At 42.5% G+C, this 24268-nt stretch overlaps 1 protein-coding gene across 1 annotated transcript in view; it reads left to right on the forward strand.

Moving 5' to 3' along the window:
- mafa (MAF bZIP transcription factor a) overlaps positions 1 to 10999 on the forward strand; it is a 76335-nt gene extending 65336 nt beyond the window's left edge. Inside the window, exon 3 of the mRNA XM_069659063.1 lies at positions 10826 to 10999. The gene's annotated coding sequence lies outside the window, so the exon portion shown is untranslated. The remainder of the gene's footprint in view (positions 1 to 10825) is intronic.
- Positions 11000 to 24268: the final 13269 nt, after the last annotated feature.

Below are 24268 nucleotides of genomic sequence, written 5' to 3' on the forward strand. Positions count from 1 at the left end.
GAGAGATGGTAAAAGGGAGGGGGAGGCATAGGAAGTGTCATCCAGTGATATACAGCTGCAGTCCTCTGTCACACAGCGCAGTGTCTGCTGGGAAATAATCTGACATCTTGTGCTCGACACATCCAGGCGATGAGTAGAGAAGGAGGAAGAAAAAAGGGAGGCGGGCGGGGGGAGAGATAGAAGGCAGAGAGTGATGGGACAAAGGGAAGGAGAGGGAGGCCGAGGGGAAGTGGGAGTGGGAGAGTGGAAGGAGAGAGAGGACGCGATCAATTCAGCAGCCCCGTCTCCATCATGTCATCGCCTGTCAGCATAGATTTAAGAATAAAGCTTTTGAGAGACCTTCCAGAGCTACGGTCTGATCGATGCCCCGCCGTTGTTGGCCCAGATGTCACTGACACGCATCGCACGGCTGCTCAAATCACAACAGCCCGCCGAACAACCACAGACCTTACCCTAACTCATACTGGGATGCGTTTCAAAGGCCAGCGTCGTGTTTTATACCCCGCCATCCACATATAAGCTCCTCCATACTCTGAGAAATCTAGGCAAGTTGTTAGCCATGATCCCATAACTTGAATATTCCACAGAGGAACGGGAGTGCATATGGGCAGGACCATTAGAGAAAACAGAGAGGCAGAGATGAAGATATAGTGACGGGGTGAATAAATCGAGTCATTAAGCATGTGTTTGTGGGAGCCTGGCTCCCATATGACAGCGCGGGGCGGCAGGATGCTTCTGCTGCCGGTCCCCGTAAACAGACAAACAGATTGGCTCGTTTGCCTCTCTCCTCTGGGCAGCGTCTGCCTCCTGCTTTCTGGGGAACGCTTAGGACGCTCCTCCCCTGGGCCTCCACAGAGACCGCTGCTGGTGCTCTATTTCAATTTATAGCACGGCTTCTCTTAATTAATCTGCAGCACTGTCAAGTGTCAAAAGCAGATCTAAGTCTGTTCATTCTGTCAGTAGCGGTGATTCAAAATGAAACTTATTTAATTTACTGATCAGAAAGTGCATGTTTCTCTCCTTTAACGTACTCGTCTCAAACATATGCATCTATTCTGTAGACTGGGAGATATAAAAGTTTACCTTTCCTGTATCCTGGTGCAAAAAAAAAATATAGATATGTTTCTCATAAATTGAACATGAAATGTTTTACATAATGGTGTGACATTTTCCTGTTTTGCTACACGAATAAGTTGCCAAGCTGTCGTATTCTGGGAAGAGAAAAGCGTCCTCTGCTCCCTCTCCTAACAGAGCACACCCTCTAAAGGTATTTTTTATTCTATTAGAGAAGAGAAAAAAAACTTTTTCCTAAAACCATCAGGTCGTTTATGTCCTCAAATGTCCTTAAACGTAAGTATAACTCCAGGCTCGAATGTGCATGCTTGCGGCTTCCTGCCTGACCCAGCTGTCTGGGACATGTGCCGTCAACTCAGACAGGACTTGTGTTTCCCGTCACTGCTGTCAACTCGCAGGTGGAAACAAATGCCATTAAAAATTAGATGTGTGTATGTGGAAGAAATGAGTTGAACGAGCCATCTTAAATGGCACATACGACTGTTTAAAAATAAAACACTGAAGGTTACAGCTGCTGTCTCGGAATCTCAGTCTGCTTCTTTTAATCTGAAGATCAATAAGATGTTCAACATTTTAAACACATTTTCAATTAATGTTCACAATATATTAGTGTCCTTACAATCGTTATCCAGGACCTAAAGCGTTAAATGAATCTGCCTGAAGAGTGGAACAACATCTCCTCTGGCCAGTGGAAAAAGAAACCACAGTGGTTCCATCTCTGCAGCGCAGAGGGGAAGCTCTTCCTCCGAGTTCAAACATTGTGAAAATGTTAAAAAAAAGTCAGTTTCATAGATGAACGTGAGATAAAAATGTTTTTCTTTCTTTTTTACGGCTCTGTTAGACACGCAATCCTTTTTTGTCTTTACTGCTTTCACTTCCGTTCCTCCCATTTCAGTGTGGGGGGGTGGGTGGGGGGGGCAATCGTTACGTGAGTGATGGTACCCATCAGTGTAGTGCATGTGTTGTAAAACTGTCAGCCTCTGACAGATTGACTGACATGGTCAACCCTTCGATCACCGCAGCAGAGAGGCCGCAGTTAGAGGGAGAAGGAAAAGACACGCAGAGAAAGAGAAGAAGCGGAGGAAACAGGTGCATTAAGAAGCTTTGCTTTGTTTTCTGTGAGCACTGCTCAGATCTGGCACCGAACCCAAACCGTAAAACAAACATGGCTGGCTTTAAAAAGGAGAAAACAATTCTGATACATGCAGAGGGAGTGTTCCCGCGTAATTCTCAACAGCTGTTGATTCAAAGGGAAAAACTTTATTCTGTCCAGATGGTCTCAGTCAGTGGCAGAATGAGAGAGCTGACTTCATTGGCTCCAGCCATGTGTTTTTCCTCCTGACAGAAATTAAAACGGTCGTTCGTTTGTCACCGCTCACTACACAGCTTAAAATGTAGCAATGAAACGTTTCTTGGCGATAATGCACCATAATTACTCAAACGCCTGTTCTTTATCTGCAGCAGAGGGACGACAGAAGGAACATTTTCCTCAGAAAGAAAACCAGAGAGCTTGCAAAAGACAAAGCGTGGCGTCAAAAGTGTCGTGTCTTTTTAAGAAGGAGTCGTCCTCTTGCTCAATTCGTGTGCTACGTGACCTTTTTTTTTTTTTTTAACAGATACAGAGGTTTGCCGGATGCTTCTGTAGCTGCTGGGTGAGCCCGAGTATCTCTGCCTCCCATCAGGTGTTACATGCTGTACTTGCAGCGAGTATCAGGCTGTGATAAATGTATTTATTTGAGCAGTCTGATGTGTATTGATCTCCACAGGCTAACATTATGGGACCCTGGACGGGAAGAGAGTGGGCGGCTCTCTGCAGTCACACACATCTCACACCTCACAAATGAGGTGAAAAGGCACACTGCTGTGGAGGTGTGAAAAGGTTAACGGTGGCCTCCGACTGCCAGTTAAACATAAAATCAGTCATTTATCGGAAATAAAAGTAAGAGAATCTCAGCAGTCACCGTTACGGAGATGAAAGGCCCAAACATGACAGGAGTTGAGTCACGGCGGCATGAAACTGACACAGAGCAGAAAATATGTCCACATGCTGGTTTTTTTTAAGGCCGTGCTGCCGATCAGGAGAGCACACACGAGTGGGCCGGAAAGGTGCGGGCACGACGAGGCGTAGACGTGACCTGTGTTCACCATGAGCGCTGCTCAGTGAATCATGCGAGACGGTATCCTGACTGTTTGATTGAGAGTGGCCTAAACTCTGCTGCGGGCTGAGGCCAGTCATAACGCTGCGTGAGAAATATCACACACACTCGTTTTTCAGCTCAGTTTCACTTCTGTCTTTTTTTCCTTTTGATCCACCTCTATGACTTTCTGTGTTTAAGAGCTGACGGATGATTCATTGAGCTTTTCTGATGCCTGCTGAAAATGTCAGCCGCTGAGATCTAGAGACAGTTGCACATTTATCTTCTCTAAAAGCAAGTGTTTTTTATCAATATAGACTTTATAAAATGAATGTTTCTATTAACTCAAAGTAGAAAACAAGAAACAAGTCCTCCTCATTCTGGCAGCTTTAAGACTCAATAAAACTATTGTCAGTAAATATGGGAACTCTTAATTACAAGGAAATAACTGAGATGCAACTTAAGTTCATTTCTTCAGCTCTATAATAAATAAAAAGTGAGGAGTAATGTGATGTAATCTGTTTTTGTATGCATAACTGTCTTTGAAGTATATGTGTGAAATTTAATTTTACAAGCTTTTATGATACATAAAAAATCTCAGTAAAGAATACCGAAACAGCAGCTCAGTCTGAATTGATGACAAAAAAAATTAAACATTTGCCTCTTTGTTTGGAGCTCTTCACAGTGTCGGTGTGCCTGCGCCGAGACGGCTGAGCGGCCGCAGATTGTGAAACACAGAGCAGTGCCGCTCTCATTGTGGCTTGGTCTATAAACACAGGATCTGATTGGGTAATCGCTCCCTCTCTCCACTACGGTCTCTTCAACAGAAAATGTACCCGGCTGAACTGGAGAGAGATCTCCAGAACGACTCTCATAGCGATAAGAGCCGAGCAGCCCCTGACTCACTTCTAATATTAATAGTGAGTTTCCACAGCAGTCGTATATGTGGAACACTGTCATGATTAGTAATAATTAAAGCGATTATGAGTGGTCATGTATGAGTGTGTTTCGTTGGAGCTTCTGCTATAATACACAATCTGAGGTGAAAGAGTGTTGACCTTAAAGAACGCTGACGAATAAAGAGTCAGTAAGACAGGCTGCAGTTCACTCCCTGCAGTGTTACAGAGGCGCACTTGACCTAATGGACTACAAAAAAGATGTGTATGTTACTTCAAAATAAGCATGCACAACACACACAGTGTTCATTCTGGAGTAAAATATACTGTACATCTCTGCGTACTCTGAACTACAGTTGTGATCTATAAAAAGAATAAACAGAAGCTGTGTTAAAAAGAGGAAAACAAGCTCTGTGTGAAATGTTCTTCAGTAAACGAGTGCAATCTAAAATAGAAAAAATAAGTACATCCCTTGACTAAAACGGATCCTCTGTGTGGAATCAGATACAAGACTTTTTTTTGTAAGTGAATGAATCAGTTAAAGGTCATTTTGAATTCTGCAGACATCAAATCATCTGCTCGGCTTAGCTTGCAGTGTTGTTCACTTTGCAGAAAAATGAAGGACGACAATACACAAGTATTTTATTTAACTATTTCTCTGTTATAACAACCGTTTTAATACAATAAAAAGGAGCTGTAATGTCTGTGCAGTAATGTCAATAATATTGTGAAATTAAAAGCTTTAACTGCGCAGAAATGTCATTTGTTTCACAACAAGCTTTCGTTCATTATGTTCTTGCCGATGCTTGTGTGTCATTGCCTGTGCGTGCGTGTGTGTGTGTGAGCAGAGATACAGAGACAGTTGGTGAGATAAATAGTATAGAGAGAGGCTATCGGCAGACGAGCTACGAGCATTTGCATCTCAGGATGTGTGTCAGCCGTAAGGGAAAGTCCCCAAACTTAGACTCTTTCTACTTTTTGGCCCCGTTTTAAAGACACAGGTAGAACAGTACAGGTTATACAGAGTATAAATGCATGCTGTTAAGGAACGCTGGCATCAATGTAACACCTCTATGGCATTGCTAAAACAACACGCAGGATTTAAGTCTTTGTATTTCTTTTTATTATGTTATTTTTCCGTGATGTTACCCGGCGTTGTGTTATCCGTTTTCCCCTTCCGGTAATATTGCATTAGATTTCCAATACTCGTGGTGTGTTTTTCCATCTTTCACAGATCAAGACTTCATGAGCTTTTTAGATGAAAAATTATCAATACAAGATGAAGCATCAGCAGAAAAGCAGTGACACGTTGCCAACATGCTCTTGTTCCCGGTGCCAGCATCAATAATTCAGCCACCAGCTCATAACTTTATTTTCAATGCATAATTGAGGCCAAGCAATGTTTTCTTTGGCCATTTATTTGTCGAGCAACTTTTAAACAATAAGAGGAGCGGTCCATTAAGCTTTTAACATCTTCTCTTTGTCAGACTTTAGTAGATGTGGAAAGTATGGACCGCGGGGCCTCTGTGATGATGTCAGAGGTATGGGGGGGGAGGGGGTTGTAGCTTCTGTGAGCATCAAAGTCTTATAATGATAATTGTGGGAAAGCTGTGGTGAGTATATGACAAAGTGCAGACTCCACATTGAAAAAGTGTGGTTTGCAGAGGAAGGGGGTCTCGGGGTGTGCGAGGTGAGGTTTCTGTTCCTGCTTTTGTCTGTGTTTGAAGAACACATATTGTTTGTGCAGAATGATTCACAGCGTCTGATTTATTTCTATTAAAGTCATTAAGTAGACATCTTAGCCGCTTGTAAGTAAGGAACTACTTTATGTTACTTTAAAGAACCCTCCTCTGTGCAGTGACTCATTATACAACCTGATTACGTTTCTCATTTGTTGTGTATTACTGCTTAATAAATATTGATTTACTATTTTAATTACATGTTAATCTCAAAACACATAGGTGGACAGGGTTATGGCTCTCTCAAGTCGTGCTGCAAATTTCCTGTTTGCAAATATTTATTGAGGATGGCATCCTGAGAGGGCCATAAAAGTGAGAGGCGATCATTAAACAGAGACTATCTGTCGACGATATCTGCACAAGTGTCGATATCAGCAGCACAGGTTGACACAGCTACTAATCAATTACTTTTATTCCTTTCTTTGAAAAAGGAAAAAGGCACAAACATGTTTGATTTTTATCTTCGAAAATCTATTCAATCTTTTTAGTCCATTCCTCAGTGGATTAAGAGTTTCTGTTTTTTCTGGAGCTGTTAAACTTTCCAGATGGACTGATTTATCTGAAACCATCGAGACAATTAGAAACAGAAAAATGATTCATACATTTGGTTTTAAACTATTGTGGTTTTAAACAAAGACTTTGGTAAAAGCCACAATCAATTCAATTCATCTACAGCCCATAATCAAAAGATTATTAAATCAAGGTTTAAATGGAAAAAGCCTGACAGAAGGTTGGAAAGCCTGCAGCTTTAATCATTTCTTATTCTTTATGGCAGATTACATAATCAGCCTTAAGACCTGTGACAGTGGCTTCATACGTTTCTCTCACTCTTACACATGCTCTTTGCTGTAAGTGGTGGTTTAAGAGGGGCAGTCTCAATGCAGCCTAAATGTTTCTCCTGAAGGTTTGGGGCCAACAAGTGAATCCCAGGTTCAGATGTTACCTTGTACTCTCAAACTGACACACTGTGTTTTAGGATGAAACGTATCTAAAATTAACCGTTATCGTTCTGTAGCTCTTGTGAACTGCTCGCTATCAGCATAATAAATTATTTCCCACACTGATTGCTTTGTGAAGCGTAACCTACCAATACACCGGAGGGAATCTTTCAGACGTTGCAGGAAGTCGCGCCCAAGAGTGTTAAAATGAGGGCAAATAATGGAGCAGATCACTGGAGCTATTTTCTTCCTTCTGCAAATTGCTTCATCTCCCACTGGCTTTAAAATAAGTCATCACAAGAAATTTGACAGCAGTGTATTAATGAAGGATCAAACACACACACTTACTGTAGAATCGGGTTATTAGCTACAATAGGTGGCTGGAAATTCTGCATTCTGTACCAAACCTGCAGAGTGAATCTATCATGAACCTTGGACAGCAAGAGGAGTTCTGTAAGATCTCTTCATGGAGGCCAGAGAGTCTGCAGGTTACAATCAACTAATAGATGACATGGGATTACTGTACTGGATATTAGAGCCTGACTAATTTTATCAGCCGATATTAGCATATCGCAGATATATCACTATCTGCCAATATATCCTCTGATATTAATATATGAATTTTGGTAGAATATAAAAATACAAAGATGACTGGATGAGTGTCAGGCAGTGTAATTTTGTCTATTAACACAGAGGGTGCTGTATATGTATTTTTCAACACGTGGGCCAGACTCACGGCTCTTATGACCAAATACAGCTGAAGTCAAGAAATGTAACAGCCACCTCACTCGTGGTTACAAATACTAACCAGCACAGAAATGACAAATACCAACTTATGCCATATGCAGAACATTTGTTCTGAACAGACACAATATAAACACTAACAAAAAATGTTATTTGTATTTTGTTACATAAAAAAGCAAACTTAAACTACTCACACAAAACTAGGCGGCAGGCATGATGGGAAATGAGGACCGTCCCTATCACTGGCATCTCATCTCATCTCTTTTTGGTGTGTGTGTGTGTGTGTGTACACATATATATATATATATATTATATATAGTGCACGCTTCTATTTACACTGAAACAACCCTGTTCTATCCTTTTCAGTTGGTACAAAGTACTCTGATCTCTCTTTAATGTTCTAACTGTTAAAGTATAAACTGGCTTTAGTTTTTAAATCTAATTGTGTATTCTTTGTTCAGAATAAGAACCTGCAGAGTGTTTTGGCAGGGAACGGCCTGCTATAAGGTTATACTACAGCAATGAGCCGTAAGAGTTTAGTATGCATCGCTCCCCCCTCCTCTCTCTCAGTCTCTCTCCCTCCCTTTCTGTTGCTCTCTTTCACTCTCATTCCAAATGCTTCCATCACAGAGATATATTGAAAGTGAGAATGCATTAGGGTGATTGCAAAGCTGAAAAAGTCACGACTTTTTTTTTTTCAGGGAAAAGCTGTAAATGAGGAAAAGTAAACAATATAATTTTAATCTCATCCGGCCTAAACTAAATAAACAGTGTGTGAAATATGAGCTTTAGATAGGAGTGTGGGGGATGTGTGTGTGTGTGTCTGTGTTTGGGAATAATCCGTGCAGCGTGTAGGGTTGGCTTGTTCCTGACATCAAGGTTGCTGGTTTAATTGAGCCTGTACTGGACCTAGGGCTGAGAGAGCAGGCAGAGGAGCATCGATAAACTATGAAATGGTTCCAATATGGCCGATCGATGGGGCTTTGTGAGCAGCTCCCTTGGGGCTTTGATTTTCCTCTCAAACAACAATCCAGGATCTCTGCTCTTCAAAGGCAAACTCCATCTTTGCTGTTATTGTTGTTGTTGCTTCCCCCCCGTCCATGTTTGAGTGATGTCACTGGGGTCGATTTTATCCATGTCCATAAAGGCTCTCCCACACTTGAATCACCCGGGAGACGGCTTCTGTTGGTCCGTGCAATGGTAACAACAACCAATAAAGGTCAATCTCCCATGGTAATGGCCAATTGGGTTTGTTCCCATTATTGGCCCTCTGAGTAGTGGTCAACAGATGGAGAGCTGGCATCACCAACACAAGTTACACTCCAACCTTAAGGAGGCTCAGTTCTGTCTCCCAGCTCGGTCTCTCCCCCTTCAGCTCGTGTTGGCCTGTACATCACTCCATCATGTGCGGCTCCCGTATAAGCAGGCCCGTCGCTTAGCGTAGCATCACAGGAGCGCTGCCAGGGAGGGCTAACCGTCTAACCATTTCAGCTAATTGCCTCATTAATGATTCACCGGTGTTAGGCTGCTCTAGCACTTCGCTGTGGGGAGCAAATTGTTCTGATTGGTTTGCCTCTGTCAATTATTGATGAGGCAGTGAGCTGAAGTGCTAACACCTGGCTTTGGAGGTCCAAATGGCCCTGCATTCCCATCACATACTCTGTTATCACACACCCTGGGACCACATTGAGTCTTGAAGGGCTGGAGTCTTGACTGTTGCTGTTCTCCGAGAGTGGATGTAGCACGCCCCGGGGCAATGGCTGTGATCTCAGTTGTGAGGATATTAGCTCATAGAGCATGGCTCACTGCTGCGTAAAAGGTGGACAAAACAGAGGCCGTATAGCTTGAAGTGATTTGTGATGTAGGTAATAGAAGGCAAACAGAGATGTCACGTGGAGAAGGGCCACTGCATATTAGATGATCATTCACTCTATATAACAAGCGAATCCTTGGGCCTATTCTTGAGTTCAGCTTTTTGACCGTCGCCATCTTGGTTCTCCGTATCAGAAAAGATCATATTTCAAATTATGGACACACATTGCTAGATTTCAATCAACAGGCCACCGTCATAGCAACTTGTCAATCACAGGTAGCTACGCCCTTAAGTAACCCTGCTTTATCGTCTACATCTCTCTTAATGTTAACAGAATTTACAAAATGATCATTCTTGGTTGAAGGCGACTTCTGGAGATGGAGACCATACACTTATAAATCAAGGTCATTTTCTTTTGCTTCATTCAATTTGGTTTTGCAACCAGAGCAGTCGCCCCCTGCTGGCCATTAGAAATAATGCAGCTTAAAGGCACGTCTGAATTGGCTTAACTTGGAAACCAAGAGGCTAAATACACTTATTATATACAGTCAAATAAAAGTTATATTGGGAATAACTATATAGTCATGAGGGTACTTGCTTATTATTCTTTACAGCAGTTGTAAATGGCTCTACCTGTGTCTTTGGGAATACTAAAAATCCTACTAAATATAGATTCAAACATCTATTAAGCCATTAAATAAAACCACCTTTGGACAATTTGAGTGTTAACAACGTGAATAATTTTACAAACGTGAGTGGAGCTGTAACATTATGCAATGCGATGTCAATACTTTCTTTGTTTATGGTGATTTATAATGGGTGCAGACTACCTTTACAGTAGGGTCATGTAATTGGATCTCCAGTAGATAGGGGCTGAATTCCACTACAGCCTCTGTGTCTAATGGCCCACCCACAAAGCGCTCCTTCTGGCTACATGAATCATCCTCGCACAGGCTGCAGAATGGGGTCTCACCAAACTTTGTGCACTTCCAAACACACAAACAGACTAAAGAAGAAGTATTTTAAGTGGAGTAAAACATGAAGAGATTAAATAAAGGGGAGCAGACGTGGAGTAGACTCATCCACACTGAATTTGCCCGTCTCTCCTTGGCCTTAATTGAAGCTGATTAAGGAGTCACCCCCCATGCTGACGCCACTGTCACTCTGAATCTGAGCCGAGTGGGCTTCCCATGTACACTCACAGGGTGGTCACTCGGCCTTTGTTTTTATACTGGCACCAGTGACAGCAGAGCTCACCCCAACCCCCCAAATACAGTGACTGTGACTCACTGTGTGTCACCATAAAGCCTGGACGGGCAGACAGAGTTATAGCTCACAATGTGGACTTCACTCATGGTGCACTATACGTACGTGGTGTGTCCACGCATGCGAACAAAGTATGTGAGAGAATTCTGGCCTGAGTCACACTTTAATGACTTCTTTTTCTTCCCTTCTCCTCCCTCCGTCTTTCTCTTTCTGTCACCAGATAACCCAACGACTGAGCAGCGATGACATCAGAGCGGCTGACCAATCGCACGAAGACACCTACAAAGCACAACATTCAAAAATGACTTCACAAAGAAGAACAAAAGACAAGACCCGCAGAACTCCCTCAAAACCCCTACAGTGAAATTCTTGAACGCCTCTTGCTACTCCTGGTCCCCTCCCTGATATTTTACCTCCAGCTTTTTTCTACAAAATATGACAAAAAGAAGAAAAAAAAAACAAAAAGACAGACTCATAATCATGAGATGGTCGAAGACGCCAGATTAATACACTGGAAGGACTATTTTCTCTTTGGTGGGAAGTTCATTGATGCATGCTTCTGTAAATAGATCATAATAAAACCCTATTCTTATTCCTAATATAGGAAACATACCAAGTCGCTCTCACCTATTTCATCAACCTTCATGACTGTGTATAGATTACTCATGGTTCAATATTTTCCATATAAAGTCAGTATTATTCTTACCTCCTCCAGGACCATGTAATTATCATTTCTCTACTCGTTGGAGTTATTTGGACTGTAAAAATCGTGCTTCCTATTCTTCTTATTCTCGTACCTAACAGCCTAGTCTTCCACTTAAATATCCACATTAGTACATGTAAATAGAGACGAATGAAGACAGCATGGAACCGACTATAGTGTATATTTACCACTCCCCTTGTAGACCACACACCTCAATATGTGGATATTTCAGACAACCTTTTTAAACGTTTTAAGAGACTTGTTTTCTGATAGTTAAACACATATAGTCCCAGGTGTCTGGACACTTTTCCTGTGTATTTGAATAGATGCGTAAAGGCATTAGCTATAGGTAATGTTATCAGTTTAATACCTTACAATGATTATGAGGCAGCAGTTACTTTGGTTTCATAAAATCAGCTCCACCAGGAAAAATAAACGTTCAAATTAAAGAGGAGAAACTAGAAGTTTGCCTGAGCCATGAGTCTTAAAAACATTTGATATTTTATTTTATGTAATTATTTAAAATGTTTTCTTTCTCGTTGCAATAATTGCCCTCATCCGTCCACGTGGGTGGGTTGTAACTGCTGTAGCAAAGCTGCTGTCAACATGAGAGGGCCACTTTTTCCTTGGCTTGGTTTGAGATGGTGCTCCGATCCTGGGCCGACGACACCTCATTGGTTGCTATGTAGACATGAGGACTCTGACCTCCGTCTTCTGTGGACTATGAAGTTAACCAAATGGACTGACAAATAACACGCCACGCCTACGAACAGACAGCGTCAAAGGTTACCCCATCACTGGTGAAGACAGAAAACCTTTGCATGGACGACAGGGAAAACACCTCATCTCCACCACCGTGCATCCTCTACCTCTCAGCGTGTGCTGTGCATCGAGAAAATCATGACCTATCAGTGACACCCTCCTCCTTTGTCCCTACAGTCCACTTTTCTGCTGCATGCCTCTGGAGCCTCATGAGGAGTGTCGCTCGGCATAGAATGCCACCGATGGACACACATAGCAATGGGAAACGACACAAACGCTTATTCACTTTGACACACACACAAGTGCATGCATACAGATGCACAATCAGTCGTAGCACCACTCAGATATGTTGCTGTATATATGTACAGTATATCCACTATGTATAGTCTCAGATGCTGTACTCTGCATGCTGACTTGTAGATGGAACGTGACCATTATTCATAGTAGAGGTTGTGCAGGCAGTCGTGGGTTGACTCTCCAAACCAACGCAAGCTCTTTGTCATCTTTACATCTCCTGACTTTTCTTTGAGTAAAACGTTTTAACCGCTAAAGATTCGTTTTTTAAAAGGCCCTCTTCGGCCAAACAGCCACCCTTAAACTCTTTGAAGGGACACATACAGTAACCTCACCTTTGATGTCAGACAGAACCTGGCCACAGCGAGCGTGGGTAGCAGAAGAGAAGAGGGAAGGCAAACTGGGGCGCTCCAATTAAGTGGCAGCACACAAAGTGGCATGGGGCATCCTGCCAGCAACTGTCCATTCATCCTATGTCAAAGGGATTTGCACATCCCAATGAGTCTACGCACTGCCAGAGCAGTCCGAGAGCAGAGAGAGGAAGCAAGGCTCAGGAGAAATAAAGAAAAGGAGACAATTTTGAACACAATTTAAGGTTGGACTGAAGTGTTTTTGTCCACCTATAGAACAATCCTTTCTGACCAGTACCACCGGTCAATGACCCCTTGACCCCACACCATCATGCAGCTCTCTGGGCTGTCACGACCTGTCTCAGCTTAACTCTGTGTTAAAAAGCACGGCCCTCAGCTAAAACAGATGTTCGTGGTTAAACACTTACTCATCTATCCCAAAGGTCCTTTATGGCCTGACCACCACAGCTGGTCAGCTCTCTCTCGACACAATAAACTAGCAACTTCACGTATAACCAATCTAGTCACTTGAACTTATATATTATACTGAGACAAGTTGTGATTTGATCTGAATGTGCAGATTACTTAGCTTGTGCGCCAAATTTATATAATTCAAATACAGTGGGAGCAATCTGATCTCTTTATTTACAGTCAACAGGGAAGGATACAGATGTCACTCATACATGAGACGTCATGTGGTAGGAAACAAGACATGGAGCGAGTGCTGATCTTCTCTGAGCCTCGAGTCAAAACAAAGCCCCGTTCCCGCGCAGCTGCAGGCCATGTGTGACAGGTTGATTTCTTCTTCTGTGCATTCGAATACAAGAGATATGTTGTTCTGCCCTGACAGTCAGGCAGCATCTCCGCTTCTATCTGGCAATGACCCTGAGCAGGGTCAGCACTCGTACGTAAACATCTATAGATAAACATGTTCATATACAGAATGTGTGAACGTGCACACAGACGCATAGAGGCGCATCTTTGCTCTGTTTCTCTCTCTCACACACACACACCATGCTAATCTAAACAGCAAGGCTGTATGTAAACAGATCGTCGACATAATGGGATTGTTCAGTGTGCAAACAATAAGCTGTTAGCGTAATCACAGGTCAAAGATATATTACCCAGAGGGCCACGCTGTAGGTATATTAACATGATGGATATGTGGGAGGGAGGAGGGGGGCAGGGATACGAAGGATATAGAGCGCTACTGATTCAGATTTACCCCCTATTGGGCCCTGTCCGCTGCCTTTCTCTACTCCACCTCCCTCGTATGGGCCCCGCTTAATCAGCCTTCCTCTTTCTCCTCTCTCCTTCCCCCATTCACCCTCTCTTTCTTAGACACAAGGTTTACCTTTTCTTTACCATGCCTCTGCTCTCAAACCTTCATTCCCTCCGTCTTTCCCCCCTTTTCTCTCTTGTTCTGGGTAGATTCTAATCTCTTCCAGTAAAGTGGCCCATCCATCTCTGTGGTCAGTGTGAGAGCAGGATAAAGCAGCTACGCAATCTGTTTTTGGATTAAGCAAAGGGAGGTCCGAGTCATACGAGCCCAATGAGATGTTGATGCAAAAACAAGAAGAGGGCTGAGCGATGAAGAGGCCAAAAGACATAGCATCTACACACCCTATTATCTCCACGTAACCACGCTGAAAGTGCCACATTTGTGTCTCAATGAATCGCAGCAAACAAGCACCATGTCAGTCAAGATAAATCCTGTAGCTTACTCCATTGCACATACAGCTTATTAACTTATCTCCGCTTTATTTGATTACCATCTAGCCCATTCTCTCAACTGGTTAATAAGTCTATGTCCTCCTGGCTAAACACTCCATTAGTGTCATCGCTGGCTGGCTGTGTGTGTGCACTGCGTACGCCTGTGGACCACTGAGGCAGATACACATTGGGGGGGCAGAGTGACAGAGTAAACACAGAGGCAGAACATCAGGGAGAAAAACAACCTGTAAGAGAGACAATAGGTACAAAGGTGGCCAGTGTGATGACGGGAACAGTGAAGATATTCTTTGTTCTGGATGATTGGCTTAAGATGTGGTTTAAGGCTTCTGTAGACACAGCCAATTTAAAATACAACACAGTCTGTGAGATGAGAAATCATTTTAGCAAGGTTATTAAACAGGCTTGCTAGTAGCAATTTCATTCTGACAAGTTGTAAAGTTAGTGTGAGTCACTTTGGTAAGATTTTTGGCTGGTCAAAAAGTTACAATTGATTCACTTTACGTTACAATAAAGTTGCCACGTGTAATCGGCAGTTTTTTTTAGTGCTTAAAAATGCCGCGCTTCAATCATCAGTACAAGAGATAAACAACTAGGGGTGAGAATAGTCGGGTAACTCACGATACGATAGGCAATACGTGGCCCATGATAACGATAGTATCACAATACAGCAATTCTGCGATAAATGATACATTGTAAAACAATCATATAGTGATACACCACAATAGCTGATTAACTTCTTCTCTGGCCAAAATATCTGGCCGTTACCCTCATTCATGTCATGAGCGTCACCGCGAGGAGTCATGAAGTTGTGACGTGGCAAGTCAGAATCGCAGGGAAATCTGTTTAGAGCGGCAAATATTGGTAGATTCAAATACAAATAATTGGCGCTAACTTACCAATAATTATATTGCATTAGTCAGGACGACAATATATTGCCCTATTGATATTTTTATCCCATCCCTGTTAACAACTGCATTAAAAAAACATCTGGTTCTGTAATCAAAAGAAGCAAGTGTTCATAAACATGATACTGGAAAAGTTAACTACAACTCCCAGTGTGCTTTTCAGCGCATTCAATCACAGAAGTGAAAAACTTTGGGATTTTTTAATCAGCTTTGTATTCATTCAGCAACTATTGCATCTGCAGTGACAATTCACTGGCGCTCTGATTTGCCCCGCCATCACACCGGTGGGTGTTGTACTTCTGCGCGCTATGTTAGACAACTCTGACGACATAGTTAAAAGGTTAAAAAATAACAATGAATGGGGAAACATAGTGGAAAAAAACAGCAGCAGCTCCGCCAGCTTACCAACTCTATAATGTAGAAATACACAGTGGCACACACAGCCATGCCCTGACACACACATACCCACACATAGACACTGTCTCCGTCTGTGTCTGTGTCTGTTGGGGTGTCATGATTAACAGTGACCTCAAGCCAGACATGGTCGGGGTGGTGGGTGTAAGGTCAAAGGTGAAAGGATTACAGTGAGGCAGCCCGTGTCAACTGCTCTGCTCTAATCCTGACCTCCAAACTGACCCCAGACTGAAAAACGAACATCCTCACATTACTCACAGAATAAGCTGACTTGTTTTGACTGACAAAGAGCTTGTAAAAAAGGCTTGCAATTAAGCATAAGAAACTGCATGGATTTGGATGTAGGGATACAGTGGACGAGGGTTGTTGTAACAGCAGCAGCAAAGACAGTCAGACCTCCTTATGTCACAGAGCTAATGACAGGGCTGAATAATGGACCCCTCATTCCGGCCTGTGCATAAGCTGCAGCTCGGAGTTGAGCAGTTTGCCATCAAGCCCCTCGCTGAGATGAGATGGGCTCCCAAGAAGATTTGGGGGTCGGAGTGAATCGGATTAACCAATATGCCTCAATTTGAGTAAATGCTCTGGGCTGACCTCGGTGTAATACCTTTGATGGCTGCTGTAAACCAAATCTTTAGCATCTGATTAGGTAATGGAGGAAAACACATCCTTTTAGTGACAATTAGCTGTGGGGAAACTGCCCAGAAACTTGAATTAAGGGTTATATGTGAATTTATCAAAAGACAAACAGGCTGAGTTTGTCATGTGCAGGAGGGACTTTGGACAAATACCCAAGTTGCCACTGTGGAGATAAATAAACAGGGAAGTAATAAATCGCCAGAAGCTGTGGACAGGTGGCATTTCAGCCTGCGCCGTTTAGCTGTGCAGTCTGCTTTCTGACAGCTTGATTTAGTCTCTTGCACCTGAGCCAGAAGAGAGAGAAAATTAACTGCAGGAAAAACAGCTTAACTGGATTCCAATTTGCCTGCTTTGAAACACAATTGATGAAGCTAATGCTCGAGAAAAACACAGACGAGACTATTATACCAAGCAAACATTGCGCGTGTTCATCCGGGGTCAGGTGCCAGGGAGATGTTGTTTTGATATACCTTTACTCTTGCCATCCGAGGCTGGGTTTGTTTAGCTGGGACTCTGTCTTTAGGGTGTAGTATGGAGATTAAAGTGGCTCAAGAGGAGATGCTTGGATGCATGCTGTTCTCCCTGCTGTGAACAGGGTGTAATCCTTCAGTTTTTTTCGAGAAGTGAAAAGTTTGAAGAGTCCAGAAAGTTCCGCATACGTCCCTTCTGGGCCCCCTACAGAGCAGCGAGTGTGACACAGCGGGGGATAACCATATGCTATCAAAGTGTTCTTCAAAGCTCCCGTCTTTGGTCCACGAAATTATACAGTATCATCACATATACCTGACAAAAACAGAAGAAACGTAATTATGCAGCTCAGCGTACGAACAGGAAAAACAATGCGCACACTAAAAATATGTTTTGTGAAATGTGCTGCCTTTGAACTTTGAGGGGACGCTGTTAATGTATCTTCTGCTGTGACTTTGTTTAAACTTTGCTCAAACGGCTGCCACGTCCCCGAAGTGTAGGTCAGCTCATGATTTTGTATTTACATGCGTTTAAAAATACTGCTGCTGGTGGACAATTAAAAATTTATGATTCCTATCACAATGAGCCCCTGCTCTGCTACCAGAGGTTAATTTGTGCTCGCCCCTCATTTCAATTGTACCGTAGTAAATGTCCACATTATTTCCCACATGGGCCCGGACGAGGGCTTTGATTATCCAAAGGTAGCCCTTGGTTGGCTCTGTTATTGTCAGAGGGGTCGTAAGCTGCGGTAACAGCTTCTGGGGTCTTATTGCTATGGCGATCAGCCCCCTGCCACTTGGCCTCCTTGACCCCAGTCAGAGATAAGCTTTATGGGAAAGCACATTAACATGCTCCTGCAGTCACCTCCCTCCTTTATCAAAGGCAGTTCTGTGAAATCCAGTGTTTATGGACCCCCGGTGAGGACACAGGGCTGCTGATTGCCTTTATTAGAGGTTGAGTGTAATTGAGCTGGAGGTGGACACAGGACCTGTAGTAGTGGGGAGAACTGACGGTGTGATACTGATGTTACTCTCTCTAAATGAGCAATATCTTTAATGACCGCAACGCCCCGCGAGCAGGTTACTGCCCCCTGGATTACAAATATTGCCTGCAGTCTAAATATATCCACGTCTTCCATTCCTACAGGGCTGTGGCTAATGATTTGTTTTTTATTCAATGAATCAGCTGATTATTTGCCGTTTAATTGATTGATTATGTCTATATAATGTCAGATCTTTTTGAAAAGAGACAATTATCCAGTTCCATACACTTTACAGGACTTAACAAAACGACACAAAGAAGAAAATCCTCATATTTAAGAAGCTGGAACCAGCAAATGTTTGACATTTTAGCTTCAAAAATCACCAAACGATTCATCGATTCTAAGAAAAATCTGCCGTCTAACTTCTGTTGATCGATTACTTGAATTATTATTGTTGCAACTCTAATTCTTACTACACAAACCCACACCGATGTAACACAGGGGACGTAAATTGCAATTAAATGTGATCTAATATTATATTTTGGAGTTATTTATTCTATTATTTCCTCTGTGTGATGTAGGAGTTTCCCTCTACTGTCTTTCCTTCTTGTTCCACTGATTCTAGTAATTGTCCAATGGCTGTCCTTTTATGTTCTTGCACATGTGTAACACTGATACGGCCATTTTCCTGCTGCTATGAACGACACTACGACAACAATAATAAATAAATTGTGAGGTGTCAGTAGTGCGCGCCTGCTTACAGCCTGATCACTGGTGAAAGATCCCCTCAGTGCGTCTGCAATGATGGATGGTGATAGCCCTGTGTCTTTGTACACATCAGGGGGCCCTACTGTTGTCACCGGACAGATAGAGGGAGGGAGAAAGAGAGAGATGTAGCCGCAGCTTAATGTCCTTCTCTGGTGCTGTGCATGCTCTTTCCTATTTGCTTTTCCCTTCACGGCACGGTTAACATCGTAAATTAACCTTTCTTAGCCCCCTGTGCTCAGAGACTGCTGCGCAATACAGACAAAAGGGGGGGAGAAAAATAGATCTATGTTATGCAATGCAGTAGCCCTGGTCGGAGATGTAGCTCGTTACAGAATTCAGCTTTTCCTTTCTTTCAGTGCTCGGGAATAAAACAACACACTTTGTTCAGTCAAGCAGACGTTCTACTTTATGTGCATGTCCTGTGTACGCTGCAAACCGGTATGAGGCTGCTTTTTGTTCTCCACCCTAGAAATGTAAATGAACCACATGAAAGAAAACGTATTGTAGATCCTCCTCTTCTTAGTTCAAGTCTGTAAATAGGATGTAAATACCAAACAGCTATGCATGCTAATATACAAGCAATTTGTTCAGGTACTTTTGTAATCCAGACTTCTCATATGGCATGTAATAATGAAAAAAAAACTAAAAAACATGGAAAAACATAAGAAATTGTGAACACGGATATGGTTTGTAAACAACTTCAAAACTGGAAAATCTATGTCTTTGCTGTTAATGTTTTCTTACTGATAACTAATGCATCGGCCTGCCATTTACTACAGTGCTCTGCTCATGTTACCTGTTCTCTTTTTTATGTTTCATAAGGTAGGGCTGAGGCAAAAGGACCATGAATCACTGGTTTGTGGATTTGTCGGGTTGGGGAATAAGAAGATGAGCGGAAGAATGGCAGTCTGATACTCTAGTTTTTCCTCATTGGCACTGCACGCTCACTTGCATACACTTAATATTTGATTGCATATCCTTAGTGTCTAACACAGCCAATAAAATGCCATGGCAAAACCGTTGCTTAAAAGCAGTAGAAGCTGGGCTGCCACACCAAAAAGACAAATCACCAGCTTTAAAGTGTGCTTTTATTTTGAAAAGGCAAACATTTGTGTCTGATAAATGAACGCAAAACCATTAAACACCCCAAAAAGCTGGTACAACAAGCAATTTTGACTCATTCCAAATTCTCCAAATCATGCTAACAAGGGAGAGATTTTAAGACTTTGACAGTTTTTTTTCTAACAGTACGTCCAGTGAATACGATGATTGTCTATATGCCAAATTTGCCTCTGCCCTAGCAACTCTAATGTGACATGTGACGAAGGAAGCGACGGGAGGAAGTGGGGAGAAATCTTTTTTGGTTTCTAAGAGTGTTTATTTTCAACCATGTTAGAACCATGTTCAATCCCAAGGCGCTCATGGTAGATGGAAGTGTCTAATTTTTAACCTGTGCTAAAGATATTTTAAATTTAATAAATAATTATTGTAACAAGAAATCATGTTGTGTCGTGTCTATCCTCTTTACTTTTAACTACACTGATATGGTACAGATGTTAAGGGGGGAACAAATATGTCAGCTCTGTTCTGCAGAAGGCCTCTAACAGAATAACAGAATGTAAGTGCTGAGTCTTTTCACTCATTATGTCCATGACGAAATACAAAGAAGCCACAGACTCAGAAATGATGACCTTTGACCCCTGGCTCTTACTGCGTAAGATGGAGCTGAGAGCTTAAGTTTCACTACACCTTGGCCAAAAACACTGTAGCTGGTCATTATATCTCACATTAAAGTGATAATCCTGAAGACTCTCATTTAAATAAATGTCTGTTAAGTCTCTATCAGTGAGTGAGGTAACTCAATGGTGATTGAGCCCACTGATGAAAGCCTTTGCATTTGCAGTATTACAGACTGGGTGTCTGGTGGCGACTTTTGCGGAAAAAAATCTCAAGCGGCGCCCAGTTAGTGACGTGTTTTCCATCAGCCAGCAGTGGTTGGTCTGCCAGAGAGGGTAGGCGAAGCTAAGCGGCTGCTTTTCCGGTCTCTGCAAGTGTGTGAGTTAACAGTAATCTACTATGGCTGAACAAAGAAAGAAAAGATGGATGACTACAGATACAACTTCAAAAATAAGTGAACACATTCAACGCTCAGATGAAAGCACACAGTCTAAAAACAAAAGCAACCGTGAGGAAAATCAAGAGTTACAACCGGAGCCAACCGTGGACGTCACACATACAACACTGTCTGGATATGTGGGAAGTGTGCTCCCACAATTACTGTTTATCGCCATAAGTGCCGCCAAAGAGAACAAAACTTAGATCTTTGAGATTATGACTTTAAGTTTCACTTTATCTTGGCAAATAAAAACACTGGTTATTATGTCTAACTTTTACTACCCAACCACACATTATGAACACCATATTATCTGCCATGTACCAATCGTGATATTTGTTGAAGCATTTTTGTGCTTCATCACTGACATTACTTCTTGCCCAGCAACTAAAGGCCTTGCTAATAGTTTTGTGAAGGTTATCAGACTCGGTCTTCACTTAATTAAAAGCCAATCACACCCGCACAGAGGGAGGCCAGACGGGGCTCTTTGTGTTCTGTGCGTTCCAACAAATTGTTTACAAGAGGACACATTCAATTAGTTATTTCATTATGGCCCTAGGTGTAATCAATTGACAATGCCGATAACAAAGCCACATCAATTTGTGGGGCGACTCCAGCACATTCCTCTAAATGATTGAAGAGCACGTCTGTTTTAGGCCCTCATGAGTCCTTGTCTGCTCTGGCTTTTCAGCAGAAACCCAGAATAATGAAGTGTTAACTACTGTATACCAGGAGAAGTTTTCCCTTCTTTGGTGCTAAGAGTTGTTTTCAGGCCACTGGTGATGGTCAGATATGTTTCCACATGTAGACTCTGTCTTTTGAGGGGTGAAAGTCTGTATTCTTTGCCCCCCTCCCTTACCTCTTTTCCCCTTGAGTGATATATGGCAAAGAAAGAAAGAAGCGCTTGCTCTTTCTCTGTCACTCTGCTCTCTCCCCTCCTGTAGCGTAGATAAACAATGCCAGTGACAGTCTCTCATCACTCAAGAGGCTGAGTCTCTGGCCCTGACCCGATAACATCAAGTGTGTGTGTCACCTGTCAAGTGGCTTCTGTCACACTTCAGTGGGAACTCAAAAACAAGACTGTGTATGTGTGCGTGTAAAGTCGAATGGGGGATGGGCTTGTGGGTTTAAGAGCGCCTGTTGGCATGCAAGCGCAGGCCTCTCAAGGCATGAGTGGAGTTGAGAGTGGCAAAGAGGGGAGGGGGGTGCTTGTGAAGGTATACCAGGAAACGGAGAAAGACGGAGGGGGGAGGAGGCGTAACGACCCAAATGAGAAGGACTTGTGCAGACACTGTGAAACTATCTCATTTTGTAGGCTCCGCTAGTCTCATTCTCATGTTCAGAACGGCCAGGGTGATCTGGGAACGCAATTATTTTCACCTATAAAAGGCAACATATGCCAAGATCATAAAAGTTCTTATTGGACAGTAATTTATTAAAGCAAGTCATAGAAATGGAGAGAGGTAGGGCACAAGCTATAATGTGGAGGTGTCGTTCTGCTTCTCATTAAGGGCCTGCGTGTCAGTGAAATTCAATACCCCAGGTGCCTGACACTGGAGGGATAGACGAGCTAAACAGAAGATGTTCTCTCTTTATAAGATCCTGGGGAAATGGGAACATTTACTGCGGCCACAACATGGACAAGGTCCGTTCTTTGATCATTTTCTGAGTTTCACTGAAATCCTTTATGTATTCAACTGTGTAATTAAGCTCACGTATATATCATTTCACAGACATGCCTACTGACAATTAGTAGAGTTGCTCCAAACCAGATAGCCTACCTGCACAGGAAATGCTAGTCTAAAAAACAGCTAAAAATGGACTATCAATGAGCATGCCTGTCACTGCACTGATCCCAAAACATAATTTATCAACCCAGAATAAAAATAACTTAAATTTAATCAATACATCAGTTCTTCTTCCCTGCTTCAAAACAGTGCGCTGTGCTGCAAACATGGACGTATTATGGCTGCCATAGGTAACTACTGTTTTAGAACAGCAAAGAAGTATTTACTCCCCATTGTTTAGCACGTAAAAATAGCAAACACAACAGTGCGGTGCTAGTGAAGAATGTAACATAAGTCTGAACTGTACTCAATAAAGCAGTATTATGATTAAAGTCTGTGTTTCTCCGACGCTTCCGAATCAGATTGGGCTGCAGGCCTTTAGCTAGCGTTAGCTTGTTTAGCCCTTTTTACACAGCGGTTCCGCCTCAGCACCAAAGCGAAGCTCCGCCGTTTTACATTGGACCAAGCAACGTGTGTTTTTACACAGCGTTCCGACGCTGTGGAAGCAAAATGTGTGCAAGGTGCAAACAAACAGCGTGTGCTTCAAATACACACACACGGCGCTGTTCCACCCTGCTGGCTCCGCTGTTTACACAGACGCCACTTCACCTCTGTTACTACCTCCGATGCCGGCTCAGAGGTGGAACAACCCTGCCCCACCATTCCATGAACTGGCAGTGTAAAAGGGGCTTCTGTTTCAAGGTTAGGATTCCTTTATCATTTATTGTTCCGCCAGGTTTGTAATGATCGGTGGAATATCAGCAGTTTTCTGCTCTCCACAATAATCAGAATCAACAATTGGCCAAGCAGGTGTACACATACAAGGAATTTCACTCCAGTCGACAGGGTTCTCTATGTACAGACAAAATACACAATAAAGCAATGAGACAATAAGACAGTAGTGCAGTGATGAGGAGTGCAAAAGATGAAGATAAATATAACAGCTGTGACTACACAAGGTATGGTTCAGCAATATTTACAGTGGTAAACAAATATATAGTACGTAGCCTACAGGTGCATGGTTTGTGTTGATACAGTGTGATGTTTACTTATTGACAACGAGGTGTATTAAAGCAGTGAATGATTAATAAATAAGAGTAAAAATGAACTGGAACAGTGCATGTTTGTATCACAGGGTAACCGCACATTAATTGTTCTGTCCTGATTTTTAAAACCAGGAGAAATAGATTCTTTATTGTCCTTTCCAGGAAATGTGCTGCCACAGACTGTGCAGTGCCTCTCGGACACACAGATTAGACAGATAACGCGTTAAGCAGACACAAGTGAGACAAAGGTGTCAAACAAATCTCCACACAGAATTACTATTTTCTTATGTACACTCTTTATCAGTGACAACTGTCTGTCATCTAGATAACAAAAGTTAAGTTCTCTCTGTATGTGTTTGTTTTTGTGTTTCAGAGAGGTTTAAAACTGAGCCAGGCAACACAAAAAATAATAGCGGAAAGTTTTTGGAAATAAAAATTATCATCTGAACATCTCTATATATTGAGCATCCTTGCTATATTGCACAGCTTTTCAAAGGTGGGTATCTCTTGTCGAGCTTTGAAACAATCATCTCCACCCTCCATGTAACGCAGCTGCCTCTAAGCAGAGCTGGCATCCTCTTAAACAAACGCGTGATCTGAGGCGGTGTGTTTCTTCCTATATTGTAAATGTTTAAGTCATTGTCGAGCTCTGAATGAGCCATCATAAACCATCATTGTGATCCTAACAATACCCAATG

This window comes from Semicossyphus pulcher, unplaced genomic scaffold (assembly GCF_022749685.1).
Source record: "Semicossyphus pulcher isolate SPU_LCO1_2020_fin unplaced genomic scaffold, fSemPul1.0.p SCAF_1, whole genome shotgun sequence".
Taxonomy (NCBI): domain Eukaryota; kingdom Metazoa; phylum Chordata; class Actinopteri; order Labriformes; family Labridae; genus Semicossyphus; species Semicossyphus pulcher.